Below are 19,540 nucleotides of genomic sequence, written 5' to 3' on the forward strand. Positions count from 1 at the left end.
CTGATGTGTTTGGATCCCTCGGATCTGACTCTGCTGTTGCTAAAGCTCATGGTTCATAGGTTCATAGGTAGGTACTAGGCCTAGGGCCTACATAAGCCTAGCCAACAAGGTTCCCTGGCTTATGCCACCCAAAAAAGTTATTTTCCTGTGCCACTGTTGAGCAGAGACACAGAATTGACTCCTGGGTGCATTTCCTATTTTCCATCCACTCATCAAGATTTTTCTTGAATAGTGCTAATGAAGAACTTTGCTTGACATAGATGGGTAGCCTGTTCCAGAGTATGGGAAGTCTCTGGGACAGGAATCTATACCTCCAGCATGTCCTGTTTATTGTGATGACAAGGTTTAGGTCCCTAGAGCAAGTAGCTCGGAGGGATTGTGAGTTATTTAGGTGTAGCATGTCCAACAGCTCTGGGTTTGACATAGCTTTATATGTTAGGCAGAGATCACCTCGGAGTAGGCGATATGCTACGGAGTAAAGCTGGGGGGTTTTGAGACGGACAGTGTAGGGCATTTGTTTGAGGCCAGTAATCCTCTTTGTGAGGCACTTCTGTGGCCTTTCCAGCTGCTGCAGATGTCAACCAAAAACAACCAACCTTCTCCCTTACCTATAATGCACCAACCCCAATTACCTCAGATTTTGTTTGCTGTCTTAGTAGAAAGTAAAAGATGGAAATTATTATTATGGAGAAGCTATATCTGGAGCTTATATAAAAATAAGGACATACAAGTCCACTACACACTTATTCTTCCAGAAGTCTTAAGGATGGGGGTTGGTGGAGGGAGAGGGGTGAGGAAGAATGAAAGCGGACAACCCAGATGGAATGTTATGGTGAGTACATAACTTCTTTATCTGATGTTGTGAATTTTCATTCTGTCCTCAGCTGATGGGACAGAGTCCCCAGCTACCTAATTTCCAGGGTGGGCTCAAGGAAAGTTATTCCTGAGTACCACAGAACCAAAAGATGCCTTTCCTCTGGAGACCAGATCTAATTTGTAATGAGTAATAAAGGTATGGGGAGAAGCACAAGTAGCTGCTTCACAAATGTCATCCATGGACACACTGGATTGAAAACCTGGATATGGTGGAATGGGCTCAAACAGGTTTTGTCACAGCAATGCCCAATTTGTTATACACATAGGAAATGCAATTTGTTATCCATCTAGATAGAGTAACTTTGGTGACTGGTTTACACAGTGTTGGTTCTGCATATGAAACAAACAATCGGTCAGTATTTTTGATGTTTTTGTCCTGTGTAAGTAAAAATGCAACTGTCTATGAACATCCAGTAAATGTAATATGTATTCTCCTTTGTTAGAATATTTGGGAAGGAGTACTGGTAAATTAATCGATTGATTTTTATTGGATTCTGACATCACCTCCGGAAGATATGACAGGTTGGTATGTAAAGTAACTGTCTTTATGGAAAATCAAGTATGGAGGTTTTGGGCACAATGCTTGGATCTCAGAAATGCTACTGTTTGAAGTAATGGCTACTAAGAAAATTGTCTTCTATGAAAGGTATTTGAGTTTGCATGTAGCTAAAGGTTCAAAGTGGGATTGTGTAAGAGATTGCAGCACAAGGTTTAGGTCCCAAGGGGGGCAAGATCTTTAAAGGCCGGCCTTAAGAGCAGAGTGCCTTTCAAAAAAGCTTTTCTCAATTTATGAAAACTGAAAAGTGCTGCTAATTGTGCTTTAGCAGTATAGCTCATTCTTCAAAAAGATGTGCTACAAATTCCAAGATATTATGAACCGGGACTGAAAAAGGATGAGTATTATGTTTTCAAGCCCAAAAAACAAATCTCTTTCATTTGCTGGAGTAAAGCTTTCTGGTAGAAGTTTTATGGTAGGACAAAAGAATATGATGGACAGAAGAAGACACCATGGGTTGTCTGGCTATTAATGGAACTGGAGGAACCAGGCAGTCAGCCGGAGATTCACTATGTCTGGATGTATCATGCCTGTTGGGTGAGACAGGAAATCCAGAGCTGGATCCAGAAACCAAGGTGGTTAAATCAGGTGGGGCCAAAAGAAAGGAAAACAAATTTGTCGAGGCCAATAATGGGCAATGAGTATGACCTTGCAGCTTTCTGATGAAATTTGGGAATAAATGCAGTGGGAGGAAATGTATAAAGGAGACTGGGGGGGCAATCATGAAGTAGAGTGTCCCTTGGGGATTTCCCCTGTGGGGGGATTAGGTAAAAGCAGCTGCTACATTTGTTGTTCAGGGGGGATGCAAATAAATCACAGCAAGGCTGCCCCCAATGTTGGATGATTGTGCTCACAGTCTTTTTGTTGAGGGATCATTTGTAAGGTAGAAGGCGGCATCTGCTGAATTAGTCTGCTGTCACAATGGACTTCCTCAGAATGTGCGATGCTAAAAAAAAAACTGTTGGAAGAGATCACCCAATGCCACAATCTAGGAGCTTGTTGACACAATGAGTATGATTTGGTTCCTCTCTGTTTGTTGATGTACCAGACAACTGACATGTCTGACTGTATTGCAATCGTCCCCAAAGGGAGAACATTCTGAAGTGCCTGCAATTCTAACAGCACTGCTCTCATCTCTAGAACATTTATATGCAAATTGACCTCTGTTGGGGACCAGATACCTTGGACTGTCTTCCCAGATAATGCCCCTCACATTAGCTTTGAAGCATCTGTGGTCACGATGGCTTTGGGCTGATGGGGAATGAACAGATGACCCTGTACAACCTAGTCTGAATGAATCCATCCTTTTAGATCTCTATTTCAGATGTGAGTGATTATCTTGCAAGACATACGTTGATAAAGAATTGACCATTGAGCAGTTAACATCCATTGAAGAATTCTCATATAAAACCTGGTAAGTAGTACTAACGTTATTGCTGCTGCCATCGATCCGACAGCCTGAAGGACCAGTTGAGCTGAAATTGAGGTGCTGCAGATTATCTTTTTGACTTGGAATCTTATAGTCTGAACTCTCTGTATTGGAAGGGAAGTAATGGTTGTTTTTGTATTGCAAATTGCTCCTATAAACTCTAAACTCTGATTTAGTTGCAGATGAGATTTGTTGTAGTTTATGGTTATTCCCTGAAGAGAACAAGTGGAGAACCTGGAAACTAGCACATATGATTTGATGCCTGGTCTGAGCAGTAATGAGCCAGTTGTCTAGATATGGAAACACTCAGAATCCTTGCAGTCTCAGATGAGTTGCTACTACTGCCATGCACTTGGTGAACACACTGAGGGCTGTGGGGCTGTGATGAGTTGTGATGAGTCCAAAGGGCAGTACTCCGAGTTGATAATGACTGACTCCCAGCTGGAAGCGTAAGTACCTTCTGGACTGTCTGTTCATCTTTATGTGATAGTATGCATACTGAAGGACTACTGAAACTTGGTTCGTCGAAACTAGGTTCTTCAAAATGCCTTGTTTAGTTTTGAGAGATCCAGGACTGGTCTCAAGTCACCTGTTTTCTTTGGCACCAAAAAGAACTTTGAATAAGTTCCAGATTCTATCTGGTCTGGCAGGACATTTTCTAGCAGCTTTTGAATTTGAATTGCTGCTTGTTCCCTCTGACTGGGTGGAACATCGGGGATTTTCCTTGGGATTTGGGAGAAAGGGAAAGGGGTATAATTATAGCCTCTGGAAATAATCCTCAGCACCCAAGTATCGTTTGTTATATCTAGGTAGGCTCTCTGGTGCAGGGATAATCATCCACCGACTGTCTTCAGAGGTACACAATCAGGCCCTCTTCATGGAGAGCTGGTACGGTTTGTCAAAGAATGCGTCTCTGGAACCCTGGTTCTGCGAGCCACCTCTGCCATGGGGGCATGTTTGTTCCCCCCTCTGCCTCTGGTGGAACCTCTTCCATGTGTGTCTTGAGAAGGACCTTGAGACTTCATGAACTACATTTTTTGATCATCTCATTGATTCCTGGAAAAGGCTCGTTCAGGAGTCGAAAAATGCACATTCATGGCAAAGAAGGTCTTTCCATCTTTCTCATACCTGGACAAAGTGTCTTTTACTTTGGGGCCAAATAAAGACATTCTGTCAAAAGGAGCATTGATGAAAGAAAACTACAAAAGCTCTGCAAACTCACAGAGGTGCATCCAGGTGTGTCTCTTTATGGAAATGCCTGAACCCACTGCCCTTGAGATTCCTTCTGCAACATGTGAGATCAACCTAATGGATGAATTGGATATGGACTGTAGGTTTGTTAGCTGAGAAGTAACAGATGCCTGAACTTCAGTGTTGGGAGGGTGGCCTAAAGGTGTTTGCCTTACAAACACAAAGTGCAGGGTTTGAATCTCACAACGGATAATTGGCTAGGCTTAAAATGGCTCGCAAGGGCAGTTAGCCTAGTACTAATCTATGATCTATGATACTATGATCAGAAACAGCATCCGAGAAGGTATTTGATAATTCTTTGATCAAATCCCTCTGCAGTCTAGTAAAGTGTGCCAAATAGTTCAGAGACCTCAAAGTAAAGGTCGCTGAAGCAAAGACACAGTTCCCAAATCTGTCCATTCACCACAGACTCCCTGTTGGGGGTATGGACAGTGGAAGTTTCCTCAGCTATTTCCTTTTTGGTGGCTGCCACAATGATCATGGCATAAAAAGGAACTCCTTTCCTCCAAAACTGTCTATCTGCAAATGGTGCAATTATCCTATCTGGTCTGTGAGGAATGGACTCTATGGTGTCAGGGTTCTACCCCTACCATGAGATCAAGTCAATGAGTACATTGTTGGCTAGAGTCACCCAGGAGGTAGACAGTCTAGTACCAAAAGCCTCCAGGAGAACAGATTCCTCAGATGTAGGGTTACTAGATGTCCAACCACCTCTCTGATTAAGGATATCTAGAATGTTTCCAAAGGAGACAACTTCAGGCGGTGATCATGATCACCTACATCAAAATATGTGTCTTCAGTGATGGATTCCTCCATGGAGTCTAAGTGTTTCCTCTTACATGTCCTCTTCTTAGGGACCTCCTCAGTAGGGTGCTCTAGGGAGGTATTAGAAGAGGAGATTATAATTCCTTGGGTGGGAGCCCTGGGGTTTTGGTACTAGCTGCTTCTGTGGAAGGAGACAGTGAAACTCTGAGCACTGAGACATCATGGCAGAGGACTTAGGATCCGAGGAGGAAGAGTCCATCAGCACTGTTGAAGCAGAAAAAAACTCTCTTTTCAGCCTTGAAGGCTTTGTAGTCGAATGCAACACCTCAGATCTGACAGATAGATTATGAGTCCAGGATTTCTCTGGATCTGATGGGACTGGAGCCCTCAAAAAAGATCTCAGCTCTGAGAATAGAGTTATACTTGGATCCAAACCAGACAGATCTAGACAACTCAGATCCAAAAACTCTGAAGCTAAAGGAGTCAGAGGAGGAATTTGTAATGGAAGAGTAGTAGATTTGCAGATCTCCTGACTCAGAAGGGTAGGAGCTGAAGGAACACCAGTCTGGCTCTGCGTCAAGAGAATCTTCTTCACTGTCTCTCCATATGTTCTTCTGTTTGGCTTCTGGTAGAGCAAGCAGAGTATATGGATGGAGAACTATGTCTTTCTAGGAATGGAGAAGGTACTCTGACAGGAACCATATCCATCTGGGTAGAAATATGATAGTCTGAAGGTCAGATTTGGATAACATTCCTAGGGCTTTGGCTTCATCGGATCTGATTGATGTGGTGTCAGATCCGATAATTTTTCTTTGGCAGAATCTTTCAGCTTTGTCTTCTTTGGATCTGGGGTTGAGACCAGGTTCTCATGAGACCTCTTCCTTGAAGACTCCAAAGCTGAGGAGGAGGAAGATGGCTTAGGACAGGATGACTTTTTAATTTCAGCAGTTTCTGATTTAGAGGAAGAAGAAACCTCAGATATAGCTTCCCTCAAAGGAAAAAGGAAGACCACCTTTCAGGATAAGTTTGCTTTTGTGTTCCACCAACACAAGAGGATTAAAACCATGGTAAATTGAACAATCCTCTTGTAAACAGAGGGGACTCAAATAGTAGATACAAAGAGTGTGGGTATCAGAAAATGGCAGCTTGTGCCCACACTTCATACATTTTTTTAAAACCTGCTGGTTTATTTGCCATTGTTAAAGAATCCTAATAGAGAAAAGAAAAGCTTTTTTTTGTAGGAATATGAGATAGGAGAAAAAGAGAAATACCAAAAGTGGTATTTTAAACTATGACAGCATCATAGACCGAAAGAAAATACTAATGATAGTATCTAAGAAGTACAGAAAAAAATTGTACAATAGATAAAGAGATAGCAGGAAATTTATAGATGAAGGTAACGGATGGTGATATAAACGGTTTTTGAAGAAAAAATAGAAATGTACAACACTTATCTCACTAATGCCTGAGAGATGGAAGACCACGTCTTTTGCTTGAAGCGGCAAATGAGATTTGAGGTAATCGGGGTTGGTATGTTACGGTTAAGGGAGAAGCTTGAGAGTTTTTGGTTGCTACAAGCTTTAGCAACGGCTGAGTCAAATCAAGGATATTGGATCCAAACTCATCAGTTGAGGACAGAATGAAAATTGACAACATCAGATCAAATGTTTTTGTTATTTTACATTTGACATTTTATTTTTGCTCTTATATGAAATGCCCCAAAAAATACTTTGCACCCAGACTTGGACACAGAGAAGCAACACACAAAATATGACAATAGTAAACTACAGTAAATGCATAAGAGAGGCCATAGGTCATAATACCTTTATTAATATAAAACAATATTAAATATTTAAGTAAGACATCTTAGCACAATATCACACATATCATTCAGAAATAAAATGTATTTTATTTTGTTATCCAATTTTTTTTCCTCCTTAAAGCTGATCCTCTTCTACCAGGTCTACTGAACCTGCTTATGCTCAAAGACTTTCCCCTACTAATGTTCCAGGCTGGCAAGGAGATTAAGGCACTTGCTGCAGCATCATACTGCTATAAAGGAGTGTTTCTGTTGAATTTCCCACCCCTTTAGCACATCAGTTTCAGCCCACAGTGGGACATGCTGTGATCATAAGTGCTACCCAGCCCCTCAATTTTTGCAGGGGGCTTGATGTCAACAGAACACCACGCTCCCCACTAGGCAGCACCAAGTGCTGTTTTCTCCCTAGTCTTCACCAGACAGAACAATACACAACTGTGCACCAACATGCACCCCTCCCACCTCCCCCGAGGATGGACAAATCTATCTTCTCTGCACCATCATGCCAAGAATTGAACTTGGGTCACTTGGGCCATAGTCAGGACATTACCCCTCTATAGCATTGGTGTAGGCACTGGTCAAATACATTTTAAATCTCAAATTTTAAATTAATTCATCACATGAAATTACATAATAAATAAAATGTAAAGAGATACCATAAAAGTAGACATTTGATTTTTCTTTCTGTTTTTTCAATAATTAAATGAGTGTGGATGTATCAACTGCTTTGATTATCTTCATTCAGTTCTAAATTCCCAAAGTAGTGACTGTTATGCTGTGCTATTTGATTTTACATAATGTGGTCATCAGCTAGCAGCAAACAATGATGTATAAAAGGAGCATGCCCAAAAGATACAACAGACTTTCTAGCATAGATATCAAAACAGCAGGTACAATGCATAAGAGCAAGTGCAAAGTCAGCAGCCCCAAGGCTGGCACTAATGTTTCTCTGACAGCTACTCAATAACAGATAATCTTCTGGTCATCGGTTGAAAAGCTACCATTTCATAATTTTGCAAGAAAGCAAAACTTTATCATCAAGAAACTAGACCAATGGAAAGTATATTGTGACTTTAAGGGGCAGACAGCAGCATGGCTTCCATTAAATGACAGCAGATAAAAATGACAACCACTACTCCCTGCCTTCTCCTAGCCACCAGAGGCCGAAAAATGGAATACTGTTTCACCATCTAGACCAAAGTCACTCTGATTCAAGCACTACAGCACCAGCATCCAACAGAAGACCATCTTGGTTATGGACATCAGCTGGGTATAAAGACCCTGTGTTTCTAAAGTATAGCCAAACAGTCCACTTATGCTGTGCTGACAAGGTCGTAAGAAGGCTGAAACATGCATGTCCACAGCTAGTGGAGTTTGGCTTTTATTGGCCTGAATGTATCCACAAAGACAAAAAAATTAAAAAATCATGGACATTCAGAAGCCATATAGCTGAAACACTTGATGTCCTCAAGGGGTCATTTGCATATATCCCATGGGTCTCTATTATAGGAAATTTAAGGTATCACACAGTGAAAACTCTAGCTTGGCTATGTTTTTCTTAGTTTTACTAATCTTGTCTAAAGTAAGGACAAAATGGTGAAAAGGCCCTGGCCCCATGGCACAGAGGGAATAGACCTGACCGGAGCTCAGAGATGACTGGGTGTCTGAGGGACTGAGCAGTGGAGGAAGAGCTTGAGCAACTGACACCAACTTGCTCATCTCTATCAGGGGGTGCTGTTAAGCACCTAACACCTTTATTGGCTGGGTGTATCTCCTCACCTATAAGTAATAGGAGGTTGCTGCTCAGGACCTGAAGCTGGCCCACTCCCTACTACCAAATACTTGCTGGAGGGAAGAATGAGTTGAAAAGATTGCCCAGATAGGAATAAATGGGCTGGGCCATAGTATTCTTACCTAGGTTAGGAATGCCCGTCTCTTGCCCTCAGTGGAAGAAATGGGATGACTGGATGCAGACTAGCCACTAGGCTGGTCTCCAAGAGGTGATGAAGGAAGAAAAAATGGGGAAAGGGGAAGGAATCTGTTCTGAAAACACAGAATGAAAATCAACCATCATATAGTGAGTAACTCATTGCAGTGCACTACAGTTTTCATTCCTTTGGCAAGAAACCCTAGCTATGAATGTAAAGGGGAGGAAGTAAAAAGAAGTTATGTACTCACCATAACATTCCATCTGAGTAGTTATACTTCATTTTTCTTCAACCTGTGGGTATTCGGATCCATATTGGATTCGAGACGGCAACATTACAAGCATCTTCTCCAATTCCAAGCTCCTCCCCCTTACCCATAATACATCACCATCCACTACCTTCCCCCAGATTGAGTTGACTGCAAACCAAACTAACCAGCAACTCAAACTAGAAAGAAACCATAACATGATCATAACATGAGAAGGTTTGGGGGAAGGAGAGTGGGACGGTTGAAGAATAATGAAGTACAACTACTCAGATGGAACCATTATGGTGAGTACATAACTTCTTTATCTGAAGTAGTTAACTTCATTTTATCTTCAACCTGTGGGACAGAGTTCCCAGCTACTCAAGCCCCTAGGAGGCTCTCATGGCAGGATATGCCGGAGCACCGCAGATCCTCTAGAGATTAAATCCAACTTGTAATGAGAAATGAAGGTATGCGACTTAGCCCAAGTTGCTTCTGCACAAATGTCATCCAATGGCAGCCTAGACCAGAAAGCAGCAGACTTAGCCATAGATCTGGTAGCGTGAGCTTTAATCGGACCAGGTGGAGACAATCCTTTGTCTTTGTAAATCTGCAAAATACATAGTGTAATCCATATAGCTAAAGAAACTTTGGAGATGGCCTTACCCAAAAAGGGCTTAGAAAAGGACACAAACAGCTGGTCAGACTTAAGGAAGGGCTTTGTTATGTGCAAATAAAAATGAAGTTGTCTATGAACATCTAGTAAATGCAGTTTATATTCACCTTTGTTCTGAAAATTTGGGAAGAAAACAGGCAGATTAATTGTTTGATTCAGATGCCACTTTTGGTAAGAAAAAAGGGTTTGTGCGGAGAGAAACCTTATCCTTATGGAAGATCAACTAAGGGGGCACAGCAGACAAAGCCAGAAGCTCAGAAGCCCTCCTAGCTGAAGTAATAGCCACTAGGAAGGCTGACTTTCAGGCTGGAAACTTTAAATCTGCTGAAGCTGCAGGACCAAAGGGGGAGCAACCAAGGCCTGAAGAATCAACGTAAGGTCCCAAGGAAGAACAGGGTTCTTAACTGGGGAGCATAACAGAAAAGTGCCTTTAAGAAAGGCCTTACACAATCTGGAAGAAGCCAGGGCATTCATGTTCTTGCCGACATGAAAATTTGAAATAGCTGCCAGTTGCACTTTCACAGTGGAAGAACTGTCCCCTTGTTGAAAAATGCTGGCTAAAAAAATCCAGTACCACAGATACAGAGACCTAAAAGGATCCAGCTTTCTCTGAGATGCCCAAATAGAAAATCATTTCCATTTACTGTGGTAAATCTTCCTGGTGGAAGATTTATGAGCCGCTAGAAATTGCCTCATGTACACAGACAACCCTCTCCTCCTACCACCCAGCACTACAACCTGTGAGAGATGCACTTATCTAGCCAAACTGGAGGTAAAGCTCTCTCCAACCAAGACTGAACTTGACAGTCATGAGGAGAAGGTAAACATTTGCACCACACCACACTCATCACATAGTCTCACTAAATCTACACCACCAAAATCCACACATAGTAACACAAAAACATTTGCGGAGGCTCTCAATAATAATCTGCATAGCAACAGAGACCTCCAAAGCAGAAATGCAAGCAACCTCCATCCCCCAACACAACCCAAATGACACATAGCCCACAGACTCAAAGTGCCACTCAACCACAGCCAATAAGGCAAATCAACGTACCCAACACACTAGTCATAGGTGATTCTATAGGCAGGCACACTGATGTCCCACTCACCAGGCTAAACAAGGAGAAGGTTACTGTCAGCTGCCTGTCGGGTACCAGGATCTGCCACATAACCCACACACTCAGGTCATTCCACAACAAGTACAAATATGAATCTGTTATTGTCCATGTTGGTGTGAAGGACCTGAGAAGTACCTCCCTGGACTACATGAAAAGAGACCTGGAAGAGCTCTCTGATCTTGTAGCCCAGGCAGGTATGACCCTAGCCCTGAGTAGCATTCTGCCATTGCCCCGAATGATACCGCAGTACAAGGACAAAATGATTAACTTCAACAATTGGCTAAGCTTCTGGTGTCATTCTATGGGGATCCAGTACCTGTCTGCTTGGGATGACATGGTCGACAGACCACGATGCTTTGCCACAGATGGCCTGCACCTGTCACCCCTGGGATTCCGGATACTGGCTAAGGCTCTTGCTGCCCCTATAGTGCCTTTTTTAGGCAAGGTTCAAATAACAAATTCACCACTGTAACAGGAAAAGGCAAGCAAAATCCGAGGGTAATGCTACTCAATGCTAGAAGTCTAAATCTCAAAATGCACTCACTCGAGGCACTCCTCAAAATGGAGAACATCGATATCTGTGCAGTGACTGAGACCTGGTTCAAGGCTCCAGAGAGCATCCCTGCACTACCAGGCTATAACTCATACCACACTTTTCGGCCATGTAACCTGGACCGAAACACCAAAGGTGGAGGTGTGTCCATATTCATTAAGGATATTCACACCTCCAGGCTAGTTGCTCAGCATAATGCATCCGAGGTTATCCAAGTGCAACTAACTCTGGGCAAAACTGCAATCCAAAATGCAGCTTGCTACAGATCCCCCACCATGCCCCAGGATTCTGACTCCTCTTTTCTTAATGTACTGGAAAATACTGGGGTTCAACCAAACACCCTAATAATGGGTGATTTCAACTACCCCACCATTAACTGGGAAAACTACTCGTGTACCAACTCCTTAGCTCATTGCTTTCTGGAATTCATAAACTCCAATGCCCTGGATAAACTTATCTACACCCCACCAGGGGCAAAAATATCCTAGACCTAGTCATTACCAACATGAGTGACTGGTGTTCCACACCTGAAGTCAACTCCTCGTTGGTCCGATCCGACCATAAGCTAATCACCCTTGATATCCACATCCCGCCCCCACCCCCCATTAAGGAAACCATGGTAAAACATGTCTCCAAAGCCAACTTCATGCATCTTAAGACAGAAGTGGTGAACTTCATGACACCCATGCAGATGGACAATATAGTTACAACTGCTGAATCCCACACAAATGCATTCTGTAAGCAATTACATGAGTGCATGGATCATGCTATCCTCCAAAAAAAGGAAGCCAGTCTGGTGTTCCCCTGCCATAAACAAACTGTACAACAGAAGGAAGAAACTGTTGCAAAAGAGAGTAAAATCCCATGAGTGGAGGAGCTCCTGGGTCAGCCTCAGTAAGAAGCTGAGATCCCTTATAAGATCCTCCAAAGCTAGCTATGACAACAAAATTGCCACTAATTCTAAGGACAACCACAAAGTTTTCTATAGCTATGTCAAGAATCTCGATGGCAACATCCAAATCTGCACTGAGTTAAAGCACAACGGCAGGAAAATTACAGAACCAACTGATATTGCCAACATCCTGGAAGATAGGCTCAGTGCTAACTTTACCCCCCCCCCGAAAGAGCCCATATCTATACATGAAGAATGCAGAGTCCCTGTAATCACAACTACACAGGTAAAAGCTGCATTCTCTAAAGCCAAAAACAAAGCATCCATGGGATTGGACAACATCCCAGGCTGCGTTTTACACAAACTTCAGAGCGAACTGGCTCCCCACTTAAGCACCATGTTCAATAATAGCTTCACATCAGGCTTTGTGCCCATTGAATGGCGCAAAGCAACAGTTATTCCACTCCACAAAGGGGGAGCCACCACTGATCACAGGAACTATCGACCTATTGGCCTGATGAGCCTGGTCTGCAAGGCCATGGAACGTATCATAATGGAACTCATAAACAAAGACATTGGTAACCGCCAAACTCTGGATCCCACCCAGTTCGGGTTTGTAAAAGGCAGATCATGCCTCCTAAACCTGATAGACTTCTTTGAGGCAGTCACTAAAGCCATAGATGAGGGTAAGGTGGTTCACACAGCCTATCTTGACCTTGCCAAGGCTTTCGACACCATCCCCCATTCTAGAATTACAGCTAAACTCACTAAACTAGGTATAAATCCCTACGTCACAAGATGGGTTGCCAACTGGCTCACTGACAGAACCCACACTGTAAAAGTTGCAGACTCCAAATCTGGCCTCAAAGCAGTGACAAGTGGAGTACCACAGGGTTCCATCCTGGGACCTCTCCTGTTTGGTATCTACTTCTCTGAAGTACAGTCTAACACAGAAGGCCTCTGGCTAATGAAGTTCGCAGATGACTGCAAACTAGTAGCCATAGTCAAGTCCCCGAATGATGTGGACATCTTACAGAAGGGCCTCGCTGAGACAGATGCCTGGTATCAGAGCCATGGCCTCAAGCTCAATGCCAAAAAATGCAGTGTCATCCCCTTTGGGAACTACCACATAGGCAGCAATCTACTTAACACCAAATGTGTGATAAGAGACCTTGGGACCCAGGTGGACAGTAGTCTCTCCTTTGATAGTCACATCGCCAAAGAATTCAGGATGTCCTTCTACGTGGCACACCTCATCATAAAAGGGTTCACATCCAGGAAAAAGAGGTCATTGTTCCCCTCTACTTGACACTCATTAGACCCATTATAGAGTACAACGCCCCTTTTGGAATGTACCTCACAAGACATCTGCAGCAGCTGGAAAGGCCACAGAAGTACATCACAAAGAGGATTATTGTCCTCAAACAAATGCCCTACACTGACCGCCTCAAAAAACTCCAGCTTTACTCCGTAGCATATCGCCTACTCCGAGGTGATCTCTGCCTAACATATAAAGCTATGTCAAACCCAGAGCTGTTGGACATGCTACACCTAAAGAAATCCCAATCCCTCCGAGCTACACGCTCTAGGGACCTAAACCTTGTCACCACAATAAACAGGACATGCTGGAGGGATAGATTCCTGTCCCAGAGACTTCCCATACTCTGGAACAGGCTACCCATCTATATCAAGCAAAGTTCTTCATTAGCACTCTTCAAGAAAAATCTTGACAAGTGGATGGGAAATAGGAAATATACCCCGGGGATCACTTCTGTGTCTCTGCGTGACAGTGGCACAGGAAAATAACTTTCTTGGGTGGCGTAAGCCAGGGAACCTTGTTGGCTAGGCTTACATAGGCCCTTGGGCCGATAGCCTAGTACCTACCTATGAACCTACCAGAATAGTTTTTACTGAAGACAAAAGACCAGGAGTCCTGGCAATTAAGGGAACTGGAGCAATCAAGCTGTCAGCTTGAGGCTGTCCAGGTTGGGTGGACAGATGCCTGAAGGATGAGAAATGAGATCTGGGCAGGGATCTAGAATCCAAGGAGTTAGAACATGAGACCAGAGGAAGGGGAACCAAACCTGATGAGGCCAGAATGGGGCAATGAGGATCACCTTGCAACCCAGTTGACAAGTCTTCTGAAGAAACTTCAGAATGAGTGGTAATGGGGGATAAGCATACAGATGTTGGGAGGGTGGCCTAATGGTTAAGGTGTTTGTCTTACAAACACAAGGTGCAGGGTTTGAGTCTCACAAGGGATAATTGGCTAGGCTTAAAATGGCTTGCAAAGGCAGTTAGCCTGGTCCTAACCTATGAACCTATGATGAGAAGCCTGGGAGGCCAAACATGGACTAATGAGTCTCTGGGAGGGGTCCCCTGGTGAGGGAATCAGAGCGAAGAACTTGCTGCACTTCACATTGGAAGGAGATGTGAAGAGATTGCAGCAAGGCTGACCCCACGCAAGGAAGATCTCCTCCGCTACTCATATGATATCAGAATAGCCTGACTCATTTTGTCCGCTAAAATGTTAGAGCATCCTGAGATGTGCATTACAATCAGAAACCGAATGGTGGAGATCGCCCACTCCCAAACTCTCATGGCCTCGCGACACAGAGGGTAAGATCTGGTTCCTCCTTGTTTGTTGATGTACCAGACAACAGACATGTTGCCTGACTGAATTGCAATAGTTCCCAGAGGAAGAACAGTATGGAAGACCTGCAATGCTAAAAGAACTGCTCTTATCTCCAGTACACTGATGTGCAATCTGGTCTCGATCTGGGACCACGTGCCTTGGACCGTCCTCCCCAGATAATGCCCCCCACCCTAGCTGGGAGACTTCCGTGGTCACTGTGGCTTGGGCTGTGGATGGAACAAAGGGGCATCCCACTTCAATCTCCGGACACTGGACCCACCAGAGAAGTGATGCCCTGCAGGCTTTGCTGATATAAATTGGGTATTCCATGGGGAGATCCAGCCAAGACCACTGTACAGCTAGAGTCCATTGTAGAACACGCATGCGAAGACACGAACAGGGGAGGATAGAAATTGTGGCAGCCATAGAGCCCAAGGCTCTGAGAACATCCGCCACTGCTGTAAGCAACCTGGCACCAAGAATCACTGATACATGAACCCTTAAACTCTGGACCCTGTCTGGAGTTAGGAAGACTTTCAATTGAAGGTTGTCCAACCATGTCCCAATAAAGTCTAAGATCTGTACAGGATTCAAGAGTGACTTGGGAACATTGACACTAATCCCTAACAAGGCTGCAAGATGTAGGAAGAAGTCTCTGGCTTGGCAAAGAAGACACTTGGTGGAAGCAGCGAGGAGCCAGTCATCTAGGTAAGGGAATACCTTAATCCCCTGAAGACTCAGGTGAGAAGCTACTACTGTCATTACCTTGGTGAACACCCTGGGGGGCTGTAGTGAGACTAAAGGGTAGGGCTCGGAATTGGTAATGACTGGCTCTCAGCCAGAAGTGAAGGAATCTTCTTGAACTTCTGTGTATCTTGATATGGTAGTAAGCATCCTGGAGCTCTATCAAGCACATCCAGTCGCATTCTCGAAGATATGGTACACCAGAGTGCAGGGTGACCATCCAGAATTTCTGTTTGGCGACAGCCAGGTTTAAGGTTGACAGGTCTAAAATGGGTCTGAGGCTCCCCGTCTTTTTTGGCACTAAAAAGAACTTGGAGTAAACACCTAACCCAGACTGATTGGGGGGATCATTTCAATGGCTCGTTTTTGAAGAAGCTTGGAAACTTCTAGAGCTGCCATCTCTCTTTAAGTGGGTGGGACATCTGGAAGGTGCTTTGGTCAGATTAGAGGGGCAAAAAATGGGATGGTGTAACCACTGGATATTATTTGAAGCACCCAACGATCTGCAGTTATGGACTCCCATGCCATCGAGTGCAATAATAATCTTCTGCCGACTGCCTCCAAAGTAGGACAGTTGGACAACCCTTCAGGGCTGCTGCGAGGGCCTGTCTGAGAAGGGCTCCCTAGACCCAAAGCTCCTCAGAGCCCCCCTCTGCGTCTGGGCCAGCATCTGTCATCTCCTCCTCTGCCTCTAGGGAACGAGTTGTCCGGAGAGTCCCTGGAAAACTGAGATTTCTGGTACCACATCTTTTTTGCCCTCTCTGATTCCGGGAAAAGGATCTTTGAGGGTTAGAGAAGCGGATTCCAATGGCAGACAAGGTCTTCCCATTTTTCTCACTCTGGACAAGGGTGTCACGGACGGTCTTCCCAAAGAGAGAAGAACCATCAAAGGGGGCATTCGTAAAAGACGCCTTGAAGGGGTCCGCAAACTGACACAGTCTGAGCCAAGCACGATGCCTCATAGCAATGCCAGTCCCAGCTGCCCTAGCTGCTCCTTCCATAGCATGAGAAAGGAGGCGCATGGACGTGTTCAACACTGATTTCAGAGTAGACATCTTCGCAAAGAACAGACGCTTGTCCTCCTGCGACAAAGACTCTGGGGGCGACTCAGATAATTCTGTGACTAGGTCCCTCTGCAGTCATATGACGTGTGCCAAGTAGTTCAGCGCTCTGATGGAAAATGTCACTGAAGAATCCACTCACTTCCCAAAATGAACCACAGTCCTGGATTCCTTATCCAGAGGGTGGACTATGGAACTCTCTTGAGCCAGTTCCATCTTGGTGGCAGCTGCAACCAACATAGCATCCACAGGGGATCCTTTATACCATGCCGGTCTGTCAGAGGGTGGAGAGAGAATTTTGTCTGGGCGCTTTGGCATCGGCTCTATGATGTCAGGCTCCTTCCATGCCCACATGGTGATAAGATCCACTAAAGATCCGCTGGTGGGGACATCCAGGAAGTAGATGGGCCTGTGCCAAAAGCCTCTAGGAACACTGATTCATCTGGAGAAGGTTTTGGGGCTGACCAACCTCCCCTCTGGTGGAGGATCTCCATGATGCCTCCAAAGGAGACATCCTCGGGAGGTGACCTGGGGGAACCTTCTCCTTCATCCAAATCAGTGTCCTCGGTAAGGGACTCAGGGGAGTCCAAGTGCCTCCTTTTGCACATGTGCTTATGATGCCCCTCCTCAGTGGGACTCTCTGAAGAGGGCTCGTGAGCAGTGGGGTGTTCCTCCAGGGGAACCGCCTGGGGCTCCTCTAGCACAGGTTGTCCCTGAGACAAGATGAAGGGAGTCACAACTGAGTCTGCAGGAGTCTGGGTGGAATCCAAGGGAATAGGCTGAGTTCTCGATCCTTGAGAAAGAACCCTCTCCACCACATTGAACACCGAGGGAGAGCATACCTCCTTAGAGCACAACAATGAGGAGGATCTCCCTGGGTCCATCATGTGGATCAGAGCTGAGGCTAGGGTAGCCGGAGCTCAGAAGGAATGGCCTGAATCTGACAAGGTTGGAGCCGAAGACACATCCATCACCTCAGGTCCGACTCCCAGTCCTCAGCCCTGACAGCTGCTCGGATCCGAGCTAGTCAGATACAAGGAACTCAAGGTAATTGCTGGAATTGAGATTTGCGGAACCATCGGTGCCGAACCCCCAGCTCCTACGATCCCTGGATCCATGTACCCCAAAACCGAAGGCCGGATCGGGGAATGAGAAATCAGGTAGAAGAAAGGCATAGAGGTCCCCCCTCCTGAGAAAGAGGGGCCTGGCAAGACTCCCATCTAGATTTGGGTCCGAATGAATCTCCTCATCATCCTGTCCATGTCCATTTCATAAAGACTCCGAGTCGAGCGAGAGGAAGCGACCGACTCGGATTTGCCTGGTTGCTGGCAGGATCTGGAAGAAGGTCTTGGCTCCATCAACTCCAGGGAAAATCTGGGGGAGTGGAGCAGAGGAGAAACAGGTCTCAAAACTTTAGAAGGAGGGCTAGGGAAGGACTCCTGATCAGGAGACTTATGGGGCCTTTCCCCTTTCTTCTCCTTTTCTCTCTCTCTCTCTCTGAATCCTTTTGTCTGTCCTTTTTGTCTTTGTCTCTCCCTTTGATAACATCCCCTTCAGCAGATCTAGCGGGAGGGTGAGTCCCAGCCTGGGGGGGGGTATGGCAGGAGTTGCAGTAGAAGAAGCTGAGACCATGACCGTTGACGAATTTAAGGTCGAAGTTGGAATCAGGCCTTTCACTATGAGTTTGGCCTTTTTGTCTCTAAAGGCCCAAGGACTGAACCCTACAAAAATGCTGTATTGGACGGACCAATGTGAAATACCCAAGCAAACTACACACAGAGTGTGGCCATCTGCTGGTGAAAGCTTATGGCCACACTCTGTGTATTTTTTAAAGGTGGGTTTAAGCTGATCAGACATCCTAGCAAACAGAAAAGAAACACACACAGTCAACAAAAACAAACTAGCCTGACCACGCACCCGCTAAAGAAGGGAAGGAACAACACAAAACTACCTCACTTTTTTTTTTTTTTGAAAACCGACAAACTAGCATAGGGGAGGAGGAGGGAAACTAACTCAGTGAAAAACTCACTAGAACAACCCCAAAATGCACTTAGAGTACCACTGAAAGCTTAGAGTTGCGAAGATCACAATGCTGATGCATGAAGCGGCAAACGAGATCTGAGGTTAGGCAGTAGATGGTGGTGTATTATGGGTAAGGGGTGGAGCTTGGAGCTCGGAGCAGATGTTTGTAAATTTGCCGACTCAGATCCGATATGGGTCCGAATACCCACAGGTTGAAGATAAAATGAAGTTAACTACTTCAGATTTTCCTGTTAACATATACTGCATCACTTAACTCAGATTTCATTAGTGCTTTTTAAAAATCTCTTAACAGTGAGAATAAATCAAATTTAGTAAATTAAAAAATCTGTGCTATAAACTACTGTGCAATAAATGTGTAATAAAATCATAAATAAGAGTTTAAAACAGATACTACAGGTTTCTAACAACAGGTTTCTAATTCTAAAATGCATAAGTCTAAAAGTCTTACCTTTAACAACTAGTAATGTATAGCACCAAACAATAATACCACTAGGAAAAGCTCAATTGCCACTCTGAGCTGTTATGTAAAACATCTAATACAAACATTTTGTCAATCTCTATAAAACAACCAAAGTGTTCCTCAAAAATAGCAAAAGAAAACAGAAAAAAAAAGCATTTTTGCATGATAGCAAGATCCCGGCATCCCTTTTACTTATACATATTAACTATATGATTGCACAGCAGTAGTGGTGAGGAAAATGTTATGATTTACAAAGCAGAGAGGTCCCGCATAAATCTCACCATGCCTCAAGAGATACATATACTTTTGACAAGAAACCCTCACATTGATAACAGGTGACTGACAAAAGAATCAGACCCTAACTGGGTAGTACTAAAATTTCCCTCACAGAGGCATTCATCACTTCTCCGAGCTGTAGCCACCCCCTCCCCCACTCTTTTAACAAATTCAGAACTCATTCTGGATATCATATCAGCAATTCCAA

At 44.4% G+C, this 19,540-nt stretch overlaps 1 protein-coding gene across 1 annotated transcript in view; it reads right to left on the bottom strand.

The window, feature by feature from the left end:
- The window catches only part of LOC122805309 (protein FAM47E-like), a 1,023,003-nt gene that overhangs the window by 110,410 nt on the left and 893,053 nt on the right, over positions 1-19,540 (bottom strand). The gene's annotated exons all lie outside the window — the stretch shown is intronic.

This window comes from Protopterus annectens, chromosome 6.part1 (genome assembly GCF_019279795.1).
Source record: "Protopterus annectens isolate FY-2018-M chromosome 6.part1, PAN1.0, whole genome shotgun sequence".
NCBI classification, from domain to species: Eukaryota; Metazoa; Chordata; order Ceratodontiformes; family Protopteridae; genus Protopterus; species Protopterus annectens.